Source organism: Balaenoptera physalus (genome assembly GCF_965194825.1).
Source record: "Balaenoptera physalus genome assembly, chromosome: 19".
In the NCBI taxonomy this organism is placed as follows: domain Eukaryota; kingdom Metazoa; phylum Chordata; class Mammalia; order Artiodactyla; family Balaenopteridae; genus Balaenoptera; species Balaenoptera physalus.
In genome coordinates, this window is record NC_138900.1 from 36,760,830 (window position 1) to 36,781,278 (window position 20,449).

Here is a 20,449-nt window from a genome sequence, read left to right on the forward strand (position 1 = left end):
ATGAGTAAATATATGCTATGTCAGGGGTGGTGATACCAAGAAAAAATAAAGTTAGTTGCAGAGGATAGGAGTGCTCTTTTATTTTTAATTTTTTATTGGCAATCTAGAAAACAGTTATTGAAAATCATGCATAGATTACAGTGTCATTCCAAGAAAAGTTATCTTCTGTCAGATTGAAACTAACTGAAGGAGCTGGTGGAATTGACATGCTCCTGTTTAGATGCTGGGGTCTTAGGAATCCTTGAGTCTGTGCTTGGTATCTCATTAGACTTGGGGACTCTGCATTTCCTAGAAGTCCTATTTTACATAGAATGGTGAGAAGCTGGCATATGAGCAGAAAGCTGAAGGAAGTGAGGATGTAAGCCAAGTGTGGATATCTGAGAAAAGTGTTCAAGGCAGAATGAACAGCAAGTGCAAAGGCCCTGAGGCAGAGAGCTCCTGGCATACTTGAGGAACAAGAAGCAGGTCAATGTGCCTGGAAGAGAACGAATGATGGGGGAGGAAAGTTGTGGGAGGTGAGATCAGAGAGGCAGTCAAGGGCAGAGTCAAACTTACTGAAGTTAATGTACTCAGAAAGTCATAGGTTTTGGTATAACCTGAAAAAGTAAGATATTTTAGCCACAATCAGTTAAGACTATTGTCTCTTTCCATTCTGACTTGTCCATCGCATTTCCCTCTGTGCTGGGTCTTTAGAGAGGCTGCAGGTATTTGGAGGAGCTGGATAAGAGGAAATTATCTTGGGGATACACCTAGATGGGGGTTACTGAGATATATTTATGTGAATCACAGTCACTTTCATGACTAGCTGTCCCTGTGTAGGAATGGTTCCCGCAGCTCACCACCCAGAACTGTGACCCAAAGATGCATGGTTGGAGGTCCAAAGGGACTATGAATATGTCCTATGTAGTCCAGGTCTGGAACTCTGTGAAGAATTTAACAAAGTGTGAGATATACAGAACCAGAAGCTAGTCTTTAGACAATTCTCCCAATATCTGATGTGTAAACTCATAAGCAGAAGTTGAGTTCTCATTGACACCTGATCACAACAGAACTTCTCTCCCATCGGGAATATATTCAAGAGTACAGAGACGACGTTGATAAATGTACCTTTGTTGATGGAATCTCAAGAAACAGTTTATCAGACAAAGGCACAAACCCAAAGCAGTTCTACAAACAGCAAGTCTATCCGTGTGTAAAGTCACCCACCATCAATAACAAAAACATAAATTTCCAACAATCATCCTAGAGGAGAAACTGAATTATCTTGTGTTCTCTCTATTGAACATGATATTATAATATCTTTGTCATATGGAGAGGCAATCAAAGTGTATGCAGACAAAGAATATAAGGAGGAAAATGTGACGGGGTGGTTCAGTCAGTTCATTAATGAAAACATTACGTTATTTTTCTGGATTCCGTGGTGTTTGTGGTGTCAGCTTTTTGACTTGTAATTTGTAGTGAGTTCTTTTCTCATACTAAAAGTATATTCACTTTCAAATGTCATTTTGTATTCCTAATTTTGTATTATTTATCTTAAAGAGACTCCCAAAATTGTATCAGCTTGCGGTCTCAGAAAACCCAGGTCAGCTACATTTTGAAGGCTTCTGAGGCATGGTTGCAACCGTATCCCAGCTAAAGCTTAGGAGGGTCTTTCCAGCAGCAGAATTCAGTAGTGATTCCCAGATTTGGGGATTTCATGGACCAGTAATATTTCCAAAACAATTTTTTGAGGGGACCAATATTTGATTGCTAACTTTAAAAATAAAAAGCCATCTAAATAAGCATTTAAAACAACCATATCTATTGCTCTTTTTAAAATAAAAGTCTTGTAAAGAAACATACTAAAGTCTTTATGGAGAAAATTATGTAATATAATGTCTACATTTTGTTTTAAATTTATCCAAATGGGGGAGCAATGGGAGGGTTAAATAAAACAAGATTGCTTATTTGTTGGTATTTGTTGAAGTTGTGTGCTGGGTACATCGGGGATCAATATACTCGTCTGCTTTTATAAGGGCTGGTAATTTTCATAATAAAAGGTGTAAAAATTAACCAGATCTAACATACCCATAATTCTATAAAAGAAAGAACATATGAGCACACCAGAAGTTGAGAGGCCATAAAGTACCATCCTTATATTAAATAAATTTAATCTTACAAAAAACTCATCTATACTGTGCTTATTTTTGTTACTGCTGTTTCAGAGTCAATCAGGGAAATTCATACCAGGCTGCTCAGGGACCACATATGTGGGAGTGGGGTGAAGTTGGCAGATGACTCTCAAATGTTTCAGAAAAAAAAAAAAAGCTGTTTGAATTGTACTTCCTAATTTTTTTTTTTAATTTATTTATTTATTTTTGGCTGCGTTGGGTCTTCGTTGCTGCGCGCGGGCTTTCTCTAGTTGCAGCGAGCGGGGGCTACTCTTCGTTGCGGTGCGCGGGCTTCTCATTGCGGTGGCTTCTCTCTGTTGGGGAGCACGGGCTCTAGAAGTGCGGGCTTCAGTAGTTGTGGTGCACGGGCTTATTTGCTCTGCGGCATGTGGGATCTTCTCGGACCAGGGCTCGAACCCGTGTCCCCTGCATTGGCAGGCGGATTCTTAACCACTGAGCCACCGGGGAAGTCCCTTTCCTAATTTTTTGTAAGATTATGGTGTGTGTGTGTGTGTGTGTGTGTGCGCGCACGCGCGTACAAGAGAACTGGGGTTAAATCTTGGATTTTGCCCATACGCATAAACATTACTGTGTAAGTCACCCAACCTGCCTGAGCCTTCACTTTACCTGAAAAATGAGTATAATAATAAGTATCTCCCACAATTTTTTTAAGGATTAAATAAGACACCATGTACATTTTACACATTGATGGTAGAAGCATGAATTTGCTACAACCCCTTTAGAGGACAATTTGGTGATATCTTCTCAAATTTTACATACATTTACCTTATGGCCCAGCAATCCTACTTCTGGGAACTTATTCTCCAACAATCCTTGCATGTATGTGAAATGACGCATGTGCAAGATATTCATGGTAATATTGCTTTTAGTTACAAGACCTGAAAACAACCCAAATGTTCATCAGTAGAAGACTAATTAAATTTTGGTACCTTCATACAATGCAGCTGTGAAAAACAACCAAGAAGTTATGTACTGATATGAAAAGATCTCCAATCTAAATTGTTTAGTGAAAAATATAGGATGCAGAGCATGTGTATAATTTGCTACCTTTAGGTTGAAAGAAGGGAAAATAAGAATATGTATTCGTATTTGCTTAAAGAAAGTGTAAGGACATGCAGTAAGCTATTAGAACAGATTCTTGTTTTTTTGGGAGGTTTTCTCTTTGAAGGAGTGGGAACTGAGGAGATGGGGGCTAAGATCAAGACGTTTTTCTAAATAATTTTTATATGTTTTTATTTTAAATTGTATGAATGTATTCAAAACTTAAGCTTGAAAAAAGACAATGTATGTGGAGAGAACATTCATGGCACATGTTACAAAAATAATGGAAGTCATACGATTCTTACTGTTATTATTACCATCATCTTTATGGCATTATCCTCTAGATCTTCACTGTCCAACACAGAAGTTTCTAGACACATGTGGCTATTAAGCATCTGAAATGTGGTTGGTCCAAGTGGAGATGGGTCATCAGTATAAAACACACACCAGACTTCAGACTTAGTGAGACAAAGGACTATAAAATATCACATTAAGAATTTTTATATTAAACAACAAGGTCCTACTGTATAGCACAGGGAACTATACTCACTATCCTGTGATAAACCACAATGGAAAAGAGTATATAAAAGAACGTATATATATGTATAACTGAATCACTTTGCTGTACAGCAGAAATTAACATAACATTGTAAATCAACTATACTTCAATTAAATAATTAATTTTTAAAAAGAAAGTACAAAAAAAGAATTTTTATATTGAATACATTTTGAAATGAAAGTATCTTTGACAGATTGATAAATAAGATACATTACTAAAATAAATGTCACCTGCTTCTTTTTATTTTTTTAACGTGCTTACTAGAAAATTTTAAATTGCATACTTGGCTCACTTCTGTGGCTCGCACTATATTTTGGATAACGCTGCTCTGTAGCATTAAGTACTAGGACTCATACAAATGAGAGTCTTCATATATGCTTGTTAAGGGAATGAGAGAATACATATCCTGTGACAATCTCATAACATGTGACAAGACCCTGGAGGAGAAGAGTTAGGCTGCTCAAACTGCTTCTTTATTTTTTTCTTAATTTTTATTGAAATATAGTTGATTTACAATGTTTCGTTAGTTTCAAGGGTACAGTAAAGTGATTCAGTTAGACATGTACATATATATATAAATATATACATCAAACTTCTTCTTTAGATTGAAAGCATGAAAGCAGAGGAAACTCTCCTCCTTGTCAGGGCCACCAGCTCTTATTATTATGGGCACACACGTGTAAATTTAACAAATTTAAATGTTCTCTCAATTATCATCAGCCATTACCCAATATGAAGAGGATGTGTTTGCTTCTTGTACAGAATTGTTTGGAGTTTTTCAAGCACAGCAGCCTGTAGAAAATGCTCTTCTTCCTCTAGAGGTTTGTGAAAGCAGAAGACACTTGCAAAGTCCCATCCAGAAATATATTGTATTTTTCAGTTCAGAAAATGAATCCATCTCATAAATCTCACAGATACCACATGCATCACCACATCTGAAGTGGAGCAATGAAGGAGAAAGAACACTGGCTTTGGAGTCAGATCTGAATTCAAATTTGGGCTCTGTGTTAGTTTCCGAGGGCTCTGAAACAGAGCATCACAAAATGGTTGGCTTAAACAACAGAAACTGCTTGTCTCATAGTTCTGTAAGCTAGAAGTCCAAAATCAAGGTGTCAGCAGGGTTGGTTCCTTCTGAGAGCTGAGAGGGAAGGAACTTTCCAAGTCTCCCTCCTGAGCTTGTAGGTGCATCTTCTCCCTATATCTCTTTACATTGTCTTCCCTCTATGTGCGTGTCTGTCTCCAAATTTCCCCTTTATATAAGGTTTGGATTAGGGACCATGCTAATCACTTCATTTTAAATTTGATTACCTCCGTAAAAACCCTATCTCCAAATAAGGTCACATTCTGAGGTCCTGGGGATTAGGACTTCACTATATGAATGGGGCAGGGGGCTCTGTCCTTACTTGGTGACTTTCACTAAACCTCTCTGAGCCTCAGTTTCTTCATCTGGTACCTGGCAAACTTGCATAGAGAATGGAAGATTACATACGTAAAAGCAGTTAGCTAAGCTGGTAGCCCTGGGACTGCTGATAGTCATCTTTGCCATCACTTGGGGACATCTGTTTGAAAACAATGCCAACACCAAGAAAACCAAGATGGAGAGAGAGTGTTCCTGGTGATGTCGGGCACCTGGATCCAGCCATGACTGAAGTCAGTAACTCCCTAGAATTTTCAGATATGTCAGCAAGTAGATTTCCTTTTGGTTTAAAACAGCAACAACAAATGTGAAAAAAAAAAAAAAAAGTCCCCAGGGCCTATGACATAGTCAATCAGCCTTTATAAAATGATGTATATTTTTCATGTTTGGCACAAGAACATCACTGCCAGGCCCTACAGAGAAGCTACCAGAAAGTGCCTTGTAATAATTAGACTGTGCTCCTAAACTCTTAAGGAAAAGCTCATCATTTGTGGTGTGGCTCCACAAAGACACCGATGATATTTGTACGTTTCAGACACCCTAAAGAGGGCTCCAAACTTTTGCCTGCAAAAGCAGATATTTGTCGCTGTTCTGTGCCTTTTCTCTTTCTTCAGAGCACTCTCTCAGGGATTCAGGAACATGCCTTCTAACCTCTAACCTTTTGATTCTTAAGCAAAAGCTGCTTATTTCCCTCTCTCATGGATCCTAACAAACAAATTACTGTTAACAACTTAAAATTTTCACCAAAGTGTAACTGACCAATAGATCCTGCAGAGATAGTTGCATTTTCACAGGAAACAAATCCCTGAGCCTCTAAGGGTGGGGACAAAGAGTGGGAAAAGAACTACTGGCCCATCAAGGCCCTCTTGGTTCCAAAAAAAAGATTAAACAAAGTTGACCAGGATTATGCTTCGTTTGCGTACTTTCATAAACATTCTCCTTTCCAATTTTCACACACACATTTTTTTTTAAAAAAGACCTTACAAAGTAACTATCACGCCCATTTTACGGGTACAGGAAGAGCCCAGATTATACAGTAGAAGAGCTGGGATTTGATGTGACATCTTTCTGATGACAAAAAGCGTCTCACCTCACAACCAACCTTGCCCATCCCTGCCTCCCTTACAGAGAAACTTAGTCCTGAGTATCCGAAGCATTCCGAAAACGCCCTGGAAAACGTAAAATGCTCTACAAATGCAAGAAACGCATGTAAGACCACAAATCAACTTCTCAGATTGTTATGTGGCACCCCTGTTGAAACTGGTGACCCTAAAAGTCTCTTACAGGAATGAAACTCCACGACTCCATAGCCATAAGGTGTATAGCTGTAAAGAAAAATCCCATAACCTATTAAACTCTGCCTTGCCTAGGATGCTTTCAGTTGCAAGTGACAATGTCTTCAACAATAGAAGGGATTTATTGGCATCTGTAGTGGAAAGGCCTAGAGATAGAGTCAGGAAAGCCTTTATCCTGGAGCTTAGCAATGTCACCAAGTTCTGATTTCCTCCTGTCTCTTGTTTCTGCCTTCTTCAGTTCAACTACATCTTAAGTGCTGCCAGCCTGCTTCTTCATTCATAGCCAAAGAAAAAGAGGAGCCTGTCCCAGGATCCCCTAGAATGATCCTGAGATTCATTCTGATTGGATGGCCTTAGGTCACATGTCCACCACCTCTGTACCAATCACTGTGGCCAGAGGATGAAACGCAGTGATTGGCTCAGTAGATCATATGCTTTACTCCTGTAGCCTGAGAAGTCTTCTACCTCAAAATGAGAGGGATTCCCAAATAGAAATTAGGAACGATTAGAAAGGGAGAAGGAAAAGATGCTGGAAAAGCATTCAATATATGTCTATTATGAAGGCTTTTTAGCCTTTCCTATCTCATAATGCCTGATCTGGCAAACTGGTTTGGAGCTTCCAGAACACTCTGATCCAGCCCCTAATTAGCTGGATTGCACCAGATTTTCTCATCTATATTTCTGCTCGCTGAGCACATCAGTCCTCTACTTACTCATTTTATGATTCAAATTAGTAAGACCCTTTCAATAGCTTAAATCTCTCCACTGAACAAGCTTGTCTGTTATCTGGAAATATATGGTCATATGAACTTATTCAAAACACAACATTTTCTCATTATAATGAGACATGATTATTAATGGCAGAGTGCCCATCAGAAATGAAACTAATCCTTCATTTTGTTCAAAATAAATGTGCTCTAAAAAGTACAGAGATGGTAAAATTAATTTGAGAGTGATCAATTCCTGCATTTTAAATGAACATAATTATGTAATCATTAAATAATTTAATGGGCTTCATTAGGCTTATTTCTGGCTTGGGTGTCACATTTTTTTATTCCAATTAGCTCAAGTGCTAAAATTAATTTTTTATTACTGGTAAGAGTACTAATCCAAGTCAAGATGAGAACTGGAGGCTGCCCAGCCCTACCTGGAGGCTTAGCTGAGCCATCCTTCCCCTAACAGTGGGATTCTTCATGTCAGTACAAATACAGACAATGAAGGTTTGGAGAAATAGCCCGGGCAGGTCCATGGCAAATATCAGACTACTTCCATCCAGACAGGACACTGTCAGATTCAACTGGGTGTTCCATAGAAAGTCTTGCAGAGAAAACTTATATAGCAGCCCATGTCAGCGCTACATTAGTACCAAGAATGGTCATGAGCACCATCTAGAACAGGAGAAACTTGGACATCTCACAAACCTGTGTCAAATCCCAATTTTGCTAGCAGGAGGGGAGGTGACCCAAAGCAATTTACGTAACCTCTGTGAGCCTCAGTTTCTTCATCTGCAAATAGCAGTGAAGAAGTAACAAATAGTTTCTCAGAGTTGTTTATGAGGATTAGCAATAATGTGTATGAAGTGTCTGGTGTATAGTATTCACTCAATACATGGTTATTATTCTTGCTATCACAGATTTAATCTTCACAGGTGCTAAGGTTGAGACGCACACTAACTTTTTCAATCTGAACGTTAACAATCAACCCTATAAATAACAAGGAATCCCGAGTTAAAGGGCTGCAAAAAAAGAGACACTCCAAATTCTTCCTTTAAGAAGACATTACAGGGACTTCCCTGGTGGTGCAGTGGTTAAGAATCCGCCTGCCAATGCAGGGGACACAGGTTTGAGCCCTGGTCCGGGAAGATCCCCACATGCCGTGGAGCAACTAAGCCCATGTGCCACAACTACTGAGCCTGCGCTCTAGACCCCAAGAGCCACAACTACTGAGCCCGTGTTCCACAACTACTGAAGCCCGCACGCCTAGAGCCCATGCTCCGCACCAAGAGAAGCCACAGCAATGAGAAGCTTGCGCACCGCAATGAAGACCCAGTGCAGCCAAAAACAAATAAATAAAATATTTTTTTAAAAAAAAGAACAAGAAGACATTATAGAATGAAGGCATTAACAATTCCTAAAAATGAGAGGGGCAATATGGCTTGGGGATTAAGAGCATGGGATCTCGAGGCAGACTGCCTGCGTTCAAGTAAAACAACTACTTCCTAATCATGTGCCTTTGATCAAGCTACTTAATCTCTTGAAATCTTGGTATCCTCATCTAAAATTGAGAGTAATAAGAGAATTGAGTTACTGTGAGAGTTAAATTATATAATGTGTACAAAGTCAAGTTCCTAGCACCAGGAAATAACAGATATTATCTATTAACATTGTTATTCATTAGTAGCAGCAGTTGTACAGAAACATAGGACATTGACAAATATGTTTTCTAGACTTTAAAAAAACAAATATTTCAAATTCAGACAAAAAGATAGATTTGGTCCACTAAGCTCAAAAACAAATTTTATTCATTCATTTCACAAACATTTAGTAGTTACCCACTATGTGTCAGACACTAAATTTAGATGTGTAACAGGAAAAAAATATTGTGAAATTTTTCAAGCTTATTATTCTAATCTGGTCTTTCTTACCGATTAAGTTAGAAAACTTTTCCTAACATGTTCTCAGGAGGAGGTGACGGGAAAAGGTCACAGGTATGCCATTCGGAAAGCTACCGTCTCTGTTCATACATTCGACAAGCCCTCAGGTCACAGTTAGAAATGCAAATGAGGAGCTCAGTGTCACAGCCAGCCTGGCCTTTCAGTAACTTGACACAGCCAACCAGGGACCAAGTGCCTCTGCGTTCCAGAACAGGTTCTTTTTATTTGTCTTGCCATATTACAGCCATTATGGATGCCTAAAATTGAAGGGATCCATCAAAATTTAAATTACACACAGAAGCCTAAAAACTAGTAGTCAACCTCTTCTTTCTTTCTCTCTTCCCTCCCTCTCTCTCTCCCTCTCTCTCTCTCTGTTTCTTTTTTTTTTCTATTTTTTTCTTTTTCTTTTTTTATGTTTAAAGAACTGAGGCTGAAAGCTCAGCTTCTCTGTACACTGGTGCAGAATTAAATCTCGGAGACAAGAGTTTTGGGTGAAGTAGAAAAGGATAGCTTTATTACTTTGCCAGGCAAAGGGGAACACAGTGGGCTCCTGCCTTGAAAACCTATGTGTCCCCACTTGGAGAAGACAGTGAGAAGTTTTATAGTAATTGTTCAAAGAGGGTGTGATCAGCTCATGGACATTCTTCTGATGGGTTGGTGGTGAGGTAAGTAGGAGTCAGCATCAACCTTCAGGTCCAACTGATCTGGGATCTACATGCTTGTGTGCAGCATACCATCATTAATCGTTAACTTCTCCCACCTGGAGGGGGTTTCAGTGTCTGCAAAATAGCTCAAACATATTGTTGTGTGTATCCATTGATAGGGAAACAGGACCTTGCCCCAAGGCTGCTCTTGATTGTTTGTTTCTCCCTGGTCTTGCCTCTCCTCCCTTCCCTAATTAACAACTGCTTGGATCTGCCCATTTGAACTCAGGAAAGGTCATGGAGGCTGAATGAAGGCTGTTTCCTGTAATCAAAGAAATGGGGAACACAGAAAGGCTTTGTGCCCAGGAGCCCCACAGGGCCCTGCTCCATATCAGAACCAGAATTGCTCTCAGAACTCAGGTAAGTTTTTCTAAATCAAATCAGAAGCAGATCTTGGACAGCTGGCTAGCCATCATGTCAGGAGAAAAAGGATGGCCAACAGACATTGCCTAATTCTAACTAACCCTGCACTGACACCCCTGTGATCTCTGATTTAGCAGAAGAAAAGCTGAAGCTGTAGCCTGTTGACCTGGGTTGCCAACAGTCACAACTCCCAACATTAATTAAATAAACATTCATTAGCAAAGCAGGACCATGATGAAGTCCCAGTTTTCTGACTTTTCAGGGACTCCAAACTTTCCTGTGTGAAAAGTTTGCTCAAAGCGGATTAGAACAGACTTTTACAACTGCCTGCTAGAATCATCAGAAATCCTCCTAAGTCAATGGCTGGACACAGGACTGCTTAAGGATCCAGTGCAGGTGACATCCCTAAAGGTACAGGCTACAAGACTTGCTAGGTTCATGCAGGGAAGGGGAACGTCTTTACGCATTTTAACCCAAGCTGCCTATCTGAAGCTCATTTCGAACATTCATCAAATTAATTAACAGTCACTAGATTCGCCAATAAAAATCCATTTTTTATACGAGTATGCTAATTAGCAAATCCATTGCTAGTGATCTCTAAAGGATGGAAGAGGACTTACAGTAGCCACTTCTGGAGTCTGGCTCCTTGTGTAGGTGTTCACCCCAGTCTGTGCACACTGACAGTGTGTTACCTGACACCAGGCAAGTTACCTGGCACATGCCTACTATCCCATTAATTGTGCTAAAGCATTTTAAAAGAAACTTTACAGACATTGTAATATGCTGGGAGAAAAAAGGCCTCGTTATTTACTGACTTAGAGCAAACCAGGTCGAGAACAGAATCCCCAGGATCACCTCTATTCCTGGAATCTGAGGTCACTGAGTTGTAAAGCAGAGGAAAAAACTGCCCCCGCAGCCTCCTGAGAGATCCAAGAACTAATGCAAGTTTGGAAAGGGACACAGAGGCTTCTTTCTACTGGGCAGATGCGACATCTCTGGCCATCCTGCTGTGGGATTTGGGAAAGTGGATTAGATTCATGGATCGGCTTTCTGTGTTCTTTCCCGATGGATTTATGACCTAAATCCCTGAGTTAACACATAAAGAACGACTGGGCTGGATTCAGGACAGACCCTAACTAACCATTAGCCCCCAGGTATTTTTACTAGTCTGATAGAAGTCCACACTGCCCGACAACCACTGTGTATTAAAGTGAGAGAAAGAGGGAGCTGGAATGTGGGTCCATCAGGACTAGAAGACTTTGTTTTCTCTTTTTCCACTTTTATATATCAATACTCTGGTTTATTTTAGCCCTGTTCTTATTTTTACATCCTTCATTTTTCAGGAAAAAATTCTCTATTGGAAATGCTGGGATTTTCCATTAATTTGAAAGCTATATAGGTTGTCACATTTTAAAGTATGGGAGTCTAATAAATTACATATGGCGCTAAAACTCTGATTAACAGTTCACCCAACAATTAACAAAATTTTATTTTGTTTTATTATGGGTGGGGACATGCCGTGTGGCCTGCGGAATCTTAGTTCCCCGACTAGGGATTGAACCCACGCCCCCTGCAGTGGAAGTACAGAGTCTTAACCACTGGGCTACCAGGGAAGTCCCTTTTTTTTTTTTTTTTTAATTAACAAAATTTTGATAAAGATTTGGTGAGACCAAGACTCCAACAGAGCTGATGGAAATGTAAAATGGTATAAACTTTTTGGAAGATATTTTGGAAATATGTCTCAAGAGCCTTTGGGGAAAAAAAAGTATGTCCTTTAATTCAGTTAATTCATGTCTTTGAATCTATGTAAGAAACACTTAGAGATGTAAGTAAAGATTTGTCTATGGATGTGTTTCTCAAAAGCTTAATAATCATGACAAATCAGAAATATTTCAAATGTCCAATAATAGGGAAACTCATGAAGAAATTATGAAACATCTATATTATAGTCTTATAACGTCATTAAAATCATGTTTTTTATAAAATTTAAAACATGAGAAAATGCTCATGAAATAACAGTATTTTATGAAAAGTTAACACATAAAACTACAAACATTGCATGCTCCCTATTTTGTTTTAATATCTGTGTATACATTGTGTACTTAATTTTTAAATATTAGAAGAAAATACCCCCAAATGTTAACCATGATCAATCTGGAATTATTGGTAATCTCATCTCTATTTTATTCTTATATTGCTCTGTATTTTTGAATCTTTTCTCCCATGACTATGCAGTTATCATTTTTATAAATGTATTGATATACAGATGAACATTTAAGCACAATAGAATACACACACCATATATATATATTCTATCGTGCTTAAATGTTCATCCCCTTTGATGAAATAGTCCTAGATCATAAACTGCATTGTTAAGAGCAAAGGTTATTGTGCTGTGGATGTATCATATAGATCCCTTTATTAACAGGGTGTTCTGGTTAAACAGAAAGCCAGATGATAGAGAATAAGTGATTCCTTCATAAGGCTGCTGAGTTTGCTGAAAAGCACAAAAATTGTGCCCCTTAGAACTGGCTGAGGCCCTAGAGATCATCTACTCCAGTGCTTTCAAATATTTTTTAACCATAGCATCCTTCTTTTATAAAAAAATCCTAGGAGAATCTTCAATACATAAAACCAACATCAGAGCAGCTGCTCTGGTTGAAGTGAGGGAGGCAAGTGTAGAATTCCACCCACTTGATCCCATCTCTGAGGAAGCATGGGGTTCTGTGGAAAACCAACTGAGGACCATTTGGGGCAGGATAATTTATTGATCCATTAACTTATAGTTGTTCAATTTATATTTTTTCCAAGCAGACTTTGGTCCATTCGGGCTGCTATCACAGAAAACCATAGATTGGGTGGCTTATAAGAAACATAAATTTATTTCTCACAGTTCTGGAGGCTGGGAAGTCCAAAATCAGGGTACCCCACCCCACCCCCCAGATTCAATGTCTCATGAGAGCCCACTTCCTGATTCACAGACAGTTGTCTTTTCATTGTGTCCTCACATGGCAGAAGGGGCAAGGGAGCTCTCTGGGGTCTCTTTTATAAGGGCACTAATCACACTCATGAGGGCTCCTCCTTCATGAGCTAATCACCTCCAAAAGGCCCCATCTTCTAACACCATCACATTGGGGATTAGGCTACAACATAAAAGTTTGGGGGGAACCCATTCATTCTCTGGCAGTAGACCCTTTTGTTTCAGGAGGAGTTGATGTTGGAAAGCCCAAAACTGAAGTTGCCCACAAGAAACTTCTCTTCCTGGATTTCGTTAAAAGCCCTTTGACAAGATTATACCAAGTATAGCAAGAGTGAAACACTTAGGAGAGAATCCCCAGACTGGGGACAGAATGGGGGTCAGTGGATCCAGGGCCTCAGACCCTGTTTCCTGAGGTGGTTAAGCCTCAAGGAGGAAGGGCTATGAGGTGCACCCATGGTGACTGGGGACTGGGCATGGAGGCCATCAAGACCACCAAGCTTTCCTTGCTGCATATATGACACCTAAAGGGACCACACAGTCTAGGAAAATGGGCATCTCAGAGGTGGCATTAGAGGCCAACGATGTGAAAACTGGAGCAACCTGCCTGATGTGTGTGTATTCTGAGATGCCACAAGCTTTGAACCACCAGGAACAAGGAAAGCTCCAAAAAGCAGAATGAATTTCCCAGCAAGATGCAAGGTGGGAGCTCAGCAGCATCAGAATCAGATCAATCTAATCAGACTCATTAAAAGAAAATCAAGGAAGTGGTGTTTTTGCACACCTGAAATCGGGCACTGCAGGATGCGTTGTGACAGGTAATTTTATGTGTCAACTTGACTGCGCCATGGGGTGCCCAGATTAAACATTATTTCTGGGTGTGCCTGTGAGGGTGTTTCTGGATGAGATCAGCATTTGAATCAATGGACTCAGTAAAGTAGATCACCTTCCCCAAGGTGGGTGGGATTCATCCCACCCCTTGAGGGCTTAATAGAACAAAAAGTGGGGGGAGAGAGGATGCCATCCCCTTCCTTCCTGCCTGCGTGAGCTGGGATATGGATTTTCTCCTGCCCTTAGAGTAGAATTTATACATACCTTTGGAAAGCCTGTTTTCAGGCCTTCAGACTCAGACTGAATTATGTCACCAGCTTTTCCAGCTTGCAGACAAGCAGATCATGGGATTTCTCAGTCTCCATAATCATGTCAGCCAATTCATCATAACAAGTATATACATAAAACATTTATTTTATATATATCTTCTTCTGGTTCTGTTTCTCTGGAAAACCCTAACTAACACAAAAGTCCAACTCCTTGTGCTACGGAGGTGGGAGTTCTTACCCAAGGTCACACGTGGGGCAAGTTGGTGGAAGTGTCAGGCCTAGAACCAAGCTTCCCCGAGGCCTCACACTGGATCAAGAAAGTTTATGAACAGAAAAAGCATTTTGAAAAGGAAAGAAAAGAAGGTGAAGAGTGTGGTCGGTAGAATAACAGCGCCCCAATGTCCATGTCCTAACCCTGGAACCTGTGAATATGCTACTTTATATGGCAAAAGGGACTTTGTAGGTGTGATCAAGGATCTTGAGTGGATTGATTATCCTGGATCATCCAAATGGGTGCAATCCAACCACAAGGGTCCTTATATGGGAAATAAGGAAACAAGAGAGTCAGAGAAGATGTTTCAACTGGAGCAGAAGTCACAGTGATGTGAAGGAGGCCATGAGCCAAGGAATGGGGGCAGCCTCTGGAAGCTGGAAAAGGCAGGGAAACAAATTCTCCCCGAGAGCCTCCAGAAGGAATGCAGCCCTGTCAACACCTTGATTTTTTTTTTTAGTGAGACTTTTGACCTACAAAACTGTAAGATAATCAACTTGTGTTGTTTTAGCCAGAAAGTTTGTGATAATTTGTTACCGTGGCAACAGGAAACAGAAAAGAAGAAAGGGGGAGGGGAAGAAATACGGGAAAGGAGGAGACAGAGAATAAGGAAACGTCAATCATGTCTCCTGGGGCTCAGCTGCTGCAGCCTCTGGAGGGCTGTGGTCACCCAGCACCCAGCCCCTGCTCAGGTCCCAGTGGGCGTTGAGTTCCTTGAATCAGTATTAGCAAACATAAACACATGACAGCCCTCCTGACTTGCCAGGCACTGTCCTAAGTGTTGCATTCACATTAACCAGTTTGGTCCTCCCAGCGCTGTAAGGAACGTGTAACAGGGGCAGCGTGGGCCTGCAGCAGTTAGCTCACAGCCGCTAGCCAGAGGGCTCGCTCTTGCCCCATTCCCTGAAAGACTTGGGGGAGGATGAAACAGGACTGGAGGTTGAAATCCAGCCACCCTAAAACTCAGTTCCTCTGCCGAGTTTATGATTAACCTCTCTATCCAAAACATGATTCCCCTTCTTGTCCAACACCTGTTCCCCTCAAGACTGGGGAGTATCAAAGAAAAGGGGAGAAGTGTAATGGGGGGGGCGCTCGTCCATTAGGCGAGACTGTTATTGCGAGACCCTTAGCGCTCAGCCGTTAGGAGTCCTACTCTGCCACCTGGGGGTGCCTGAGGAGCCTAAGGGCTGGCTGGGTCCTGGGTGCCTGGCTCCCTCAGTGATGACGGCTGGGTGGGGTCTGGGGACCTGGTCCTGAGGGCACCGCCAGCTGAGAGCTGCCTCTCCAGCAGGGCCTGGGCACTGGTGGGTGGACCCCAACTGGGTGCTGGACGAACACGCCCGGGCCGGGTAACTGGCCCGCGTAGGGACCCCCTTCTCTTAGCCAGGGCCTGGACCTTGGAGGGTGAAAGTCGATCCTTGGGACCTTGAACAAGTAAAATGAGGGGTAATGATGTTACTTTACTTATGGGATTTGTTAAGTGTTAAAAGCCACAAGGAGACATGGAGACAGAATTTAATGCCTCCCCTTTCCTTTCTTGTATACTTCTCAAAACTATGACCTTTAAGAATATTATACCTTTAGGGACTTCCCTGGTGGCTCAGTGGTTAAGAATCCGCCTGCCAATGCAGGGGACACAGGTTCGAGCACTGGTCCAGGAAGATCCCACATGCCGCGGAGCAACTAAACCCGTGTGCCACAACTACTGAGCCTGTGCTCTAGAGCCCGCGTGCTGCAACTACTGAAACCCGCGTGCCCAGAGCCCGTGCTCCGCAACAGGAGAAGCCACCCCAATGAGAAGCCCGCACACTGCAATGAAGAGTAGCCCCCGCTCGCTGCAACTAGAGAAAGCCCGCGTGCAGCAACGAAGACCCAACACGGCCAAATATAAATAAATTAAATAAATTTTTTAAAAAAAGAATATTACACCTTTAGATAAAAAGTTGCAGAACAAGGATAACATTTATTTTGAACATTGTGACCTGACCGTGACCTGACCTACATGGACAGCTACAAGAGCAAAGGATCTGACACCAAGAAGTTTGCAACAACTAACCCGCCCCTCCCCAATCTTTCCTATAAAAGAGCTCTGCTGAAAGCCTTCAAGGAGTTTGGGGGTTTTAAGGCATGAGCCACCCATCTCCTTGCATGGCCCTGCAATAAACCTTTCTCTGCTCCAAACTCCGACGTTTTGGTATTGTTTGGCCTCACTGTGCATCGGGCACAAGGACTTGCATTCGGTAACAAAAGTACTACTATTGTCCCCATTTTACAGGTGAGGAGACCGAGGCAGTGGAATTCTTAGAAGCTTGCCCAAGGTGACGTGGCTATTAGATGGCAGAGCTAGGTTCAAACCCAAGCAATCTGGCTCTAGTTTGTACAGTTTCTTGCTGCTGCGAACAGTGGACAGAGAGAGAAAACAAGAGGGAGACAGAAGTAAGAGGAGAAGAAAGATGGGGTCTATTTTCCTCCAATGTTTCCCAATGTCTGCCTGGTTTCAAAGGCAGGCTCCAAGTCGTGTCTACTGCATCCAACAGGTCATGAGTGCAGGAATGGACCACTCAACTCCAGGGGTTCTACCAGCATGCCTGCTCATATCTACTGCCCCTGTCCAGCTGCCTGGGAGGGACTGAGAGACTCCACATCCAGCTCTAACAAGCATGTGGAAATGGATGGGTCACATATAAGCCAATTACGGCTGGCAGCCAGGTTTGGGGAAATCACTTTCCCTGGAACCAATTGGGAGCCGGTTTTGGGGATAAAAGGGACAGTACATTAGTCTCTGTGGTCAGAAGCAGCTTTCATGCATTTCACGGAGCAAAACGAACCTGAAACATTTTGAAATGAGAAAATGGGGTAAGGCCAAATTGCTCAGTCAAGGCATTTAAAGGGTCTTTAGTGTGACATTTCATACAGGACCTAGCCACTTGTTCAAGCATGCAGGTAGAGACTAACATCTGTCCATCTAGAACGTGTGTGCATATCTTCCCTTACATGCCTCCACGAGTGTCATTTAATACTTTTGTCATTAAGACATCCCATCACATATCCATAGAAAGGAGGGTTAGGGAAAGCCTGAACACTTGAAATTCCCAGATAGACTGAAATCTCATTATTTGCAATTAGTTGAACCTCCTTTCCCATCCAAGTTTTTTATTAGCATCAATTTCGGGAAGTTAAATAGTAGTGCCTTACATAAAGGCCTATGTCACAGAGTCATACAATCAGAGAATCTAATACAGATCTTCATCGACTTACAATGAGGTTATATCTTGATAAATCCTAGCCTACAGTTGGACAAAATCATATAACACAAATCCTATTTTATTTTTTTTAAAGCATTGAATATTTCATGTAATTTTTTAAATCCTGTACTGAAAGTGAAAAACAGAATGGTTGTGTGGGTACAGAATGGTTATAAGTGTATTGGTTTTTTATCCTGGTGATCATGCGGCTGACTGGGAGCTGTGGCTCACTGCCACTGCCCAGCATCACAAGAGAGGGTCATAACTCATATCATTAGCCTGGAAAAAGATCAAAATTCAAAATTTGAAGTACAGTTTCGACCGAATTCCTATCGTTTTTGCACCACGGTAAAGTCAAAAAATCATTAAGTCGAACCATTGTAAGTGAGGAACCATCTGTACATGGAAAAAGTTAGAGATCATTGAATCTAACCTAGAGGAGTAACCAGACTGAAATGTTTGGGGGAGCTTCAGGGTAAACCTGGTGCAGGACCAAAATTTTTAGCTTAGACATGATTTTTTTTGTCTGGAAACATGATAATGCCTGTAGTAAGTGGTCCATTAGCCTCTGTTTGAATGCAACCAGTAACAGGAAATTCACCACTCAAGATGACTCAATTCAATCCTGTACGTCTCTAAAGAAAGAAAACCTTCCCATATTAGACCCATATCTACCACCTTGAAAGCCTTCAAGGAGGTCATGACACCCCAAGAACTGATTGACTTTCAGAGATTGTCTCCAAGATGTGCCTTTAATGCCTCATCCGACTTAAGGCCAGAAGTGTAGCCATCAAAACACACACACACACACACACACACACACACACACACACACACACACTGTGTTTACTGGCCTGACATCTCTGCAAATGACCAGCCCAATTATAACATCAAATGAAAATGAGGTGCATGATGCCCCAGGTTCAATCCCCAGCATCTCCACCAAAAAAAAAAAGATGAGGAAATAAGAGAAGGGAACAGAAGAGAAAGAGGAAGGAGAAGAAGAAAGAGAGGAAGGAAGAAAAAGAAGAGAGAAGGGGAAAAGGAAAACGAGAAGAAAGAGAAAGAAAAGAAGATGGGGGACTTCCCTGGTGGCGCAGTGGTTAAGAATCCGCCTGCCCATGCAGAGGACACGGGTTCAATCCCTGGTCTGGGAAGATCCCACACGCCGCGGAGCAACTAAGCCCAAAGGCCACAACTACTGAGCCTGCGCTCTAGAGCCCGCGAGCAACAACTACTGAGCCCGCGTGCCACAACTACTGAAGCCCGCATGCCTAGAACCCGTGCTCCGCAATGAGAGAAGCCACCGCAATGGGAAACCCATGCACTGCAACGAAGAGTAGCCCCCGCTCGCCACAACTAGAGAAAGCCCGCGCGCAGCAACAAAGACCTGTCACAGACAAAAATAAATAAATAAATTTATAAAAAGGAAAAGAAAAGAAAAGAAGATGGGATGGTGATATAGTTTCATGGGACTCTGTGGGCACTAGCTGTTTTGCTCTATAGAAGGGGAAAGTTGGATCTGGAAATATTGCCATTGTCCTAAATACCCAATGGAACACCCTGCAGTCTTTTACAAAAATCATGTTCTATAAAATTCAATAGAAGAATAAATACTGGAAATATTCATATATATATTCAAATATTCATATATATATTCAATATATTGCCAGATGAAAGGAGGTTATCAAGCATGTAGGGCATAATTTCATTTTTTAAATCTCTATGTTATATATTCCTATCTGTAGACAAAATTGATATTATTTTTTAGTAAACATAGATTCATCTATATATGTAGTGATTATCTCTGGGTGGGCTAATGACACAATATTCTGAATATATATAATATTTTTAATATTTCTGTTCCTTGTGTTTCAAGTTTTCTGCATTGATTAGTATTACTTTTATAAATAACTTTAAAAATTAATTTAGAAATAAAACCTAGTATCTATTCAGTCCTGAGACTGTGACATTCTGGATTTCTAGCATATTTGCTAGGATGCTTTTAGAATGGGAAAATGCAGGAATTCCCTGGCAGTCCAGTGGTTAGGACTCCATGCTTTCACTGCTGAGGTCCCGGGTTCAATCCCTGGTCGGGGAGCTAGGATCTTGCAAGCCATGTGGCGTGGCCAAAAAAATTAAAATAAAATAAAATGTGAAAATGAGGTATGGCTGTTTGGGGCCACTTCTGGAATTGAGTAACTTTAGTGGTATAAGGAGACTCTATGATGATTTAATTGAACACTTTCATTAGAAACATTGGGAAATTAAGTCCCGGAAAGATAAGTGACTTGCCCAAATTCACACAGCTGCATTAACTGGTGAGTCTCTTGTAAAACCAAGATTGCAGCTACACAAAACCAAAATAATCCTCTAATCCAAGCAATGTGTCAAAAATTGGATACATTGGGTATGGATAAGGGACCAGCAGGGCACACCTTCCAGCTAGAGTAGATGCCTAAAGGTCTACATATCTACAGGTCCCACTTGTACAAGGTTAAAACTCAGATCAGTGGACAGCCTCAGCTTGATGAACACATTTGACATAGAAGGGCTATTGGCTATTTCCCAACATGAAATCTGCCCTTGAAGGATAAAGACTTGCCACTCATTGGATTGGATAAAGACTTGCCACTCACTGGATTTTCATAAG

The 20,449-nt window shown here is 41.2% G+C and overlaps 1 long non-coding RNA gene across 1 annotated transcript in view; it reads right to left on the reverse strand.

The window, feature by feature from the left end:
* Positions 1–3,387: 3,387 nt before the first annotated feature.
* LOC309649195 overlaps positions 3,388–20,449 on the reverse strand; it is a 34,805-nt gene continuing 17,743 nt past the window's right edge. Inside the window, exon 2 of the long non-coding RNA XR_014256981.1 lies at positions 3,388–4,794. This is a non-coding gene — a long non-coding RNA (uncharacterized lncRNA). The remainder of the gene's footprint in view (positions 4,795–20,449) is intronic.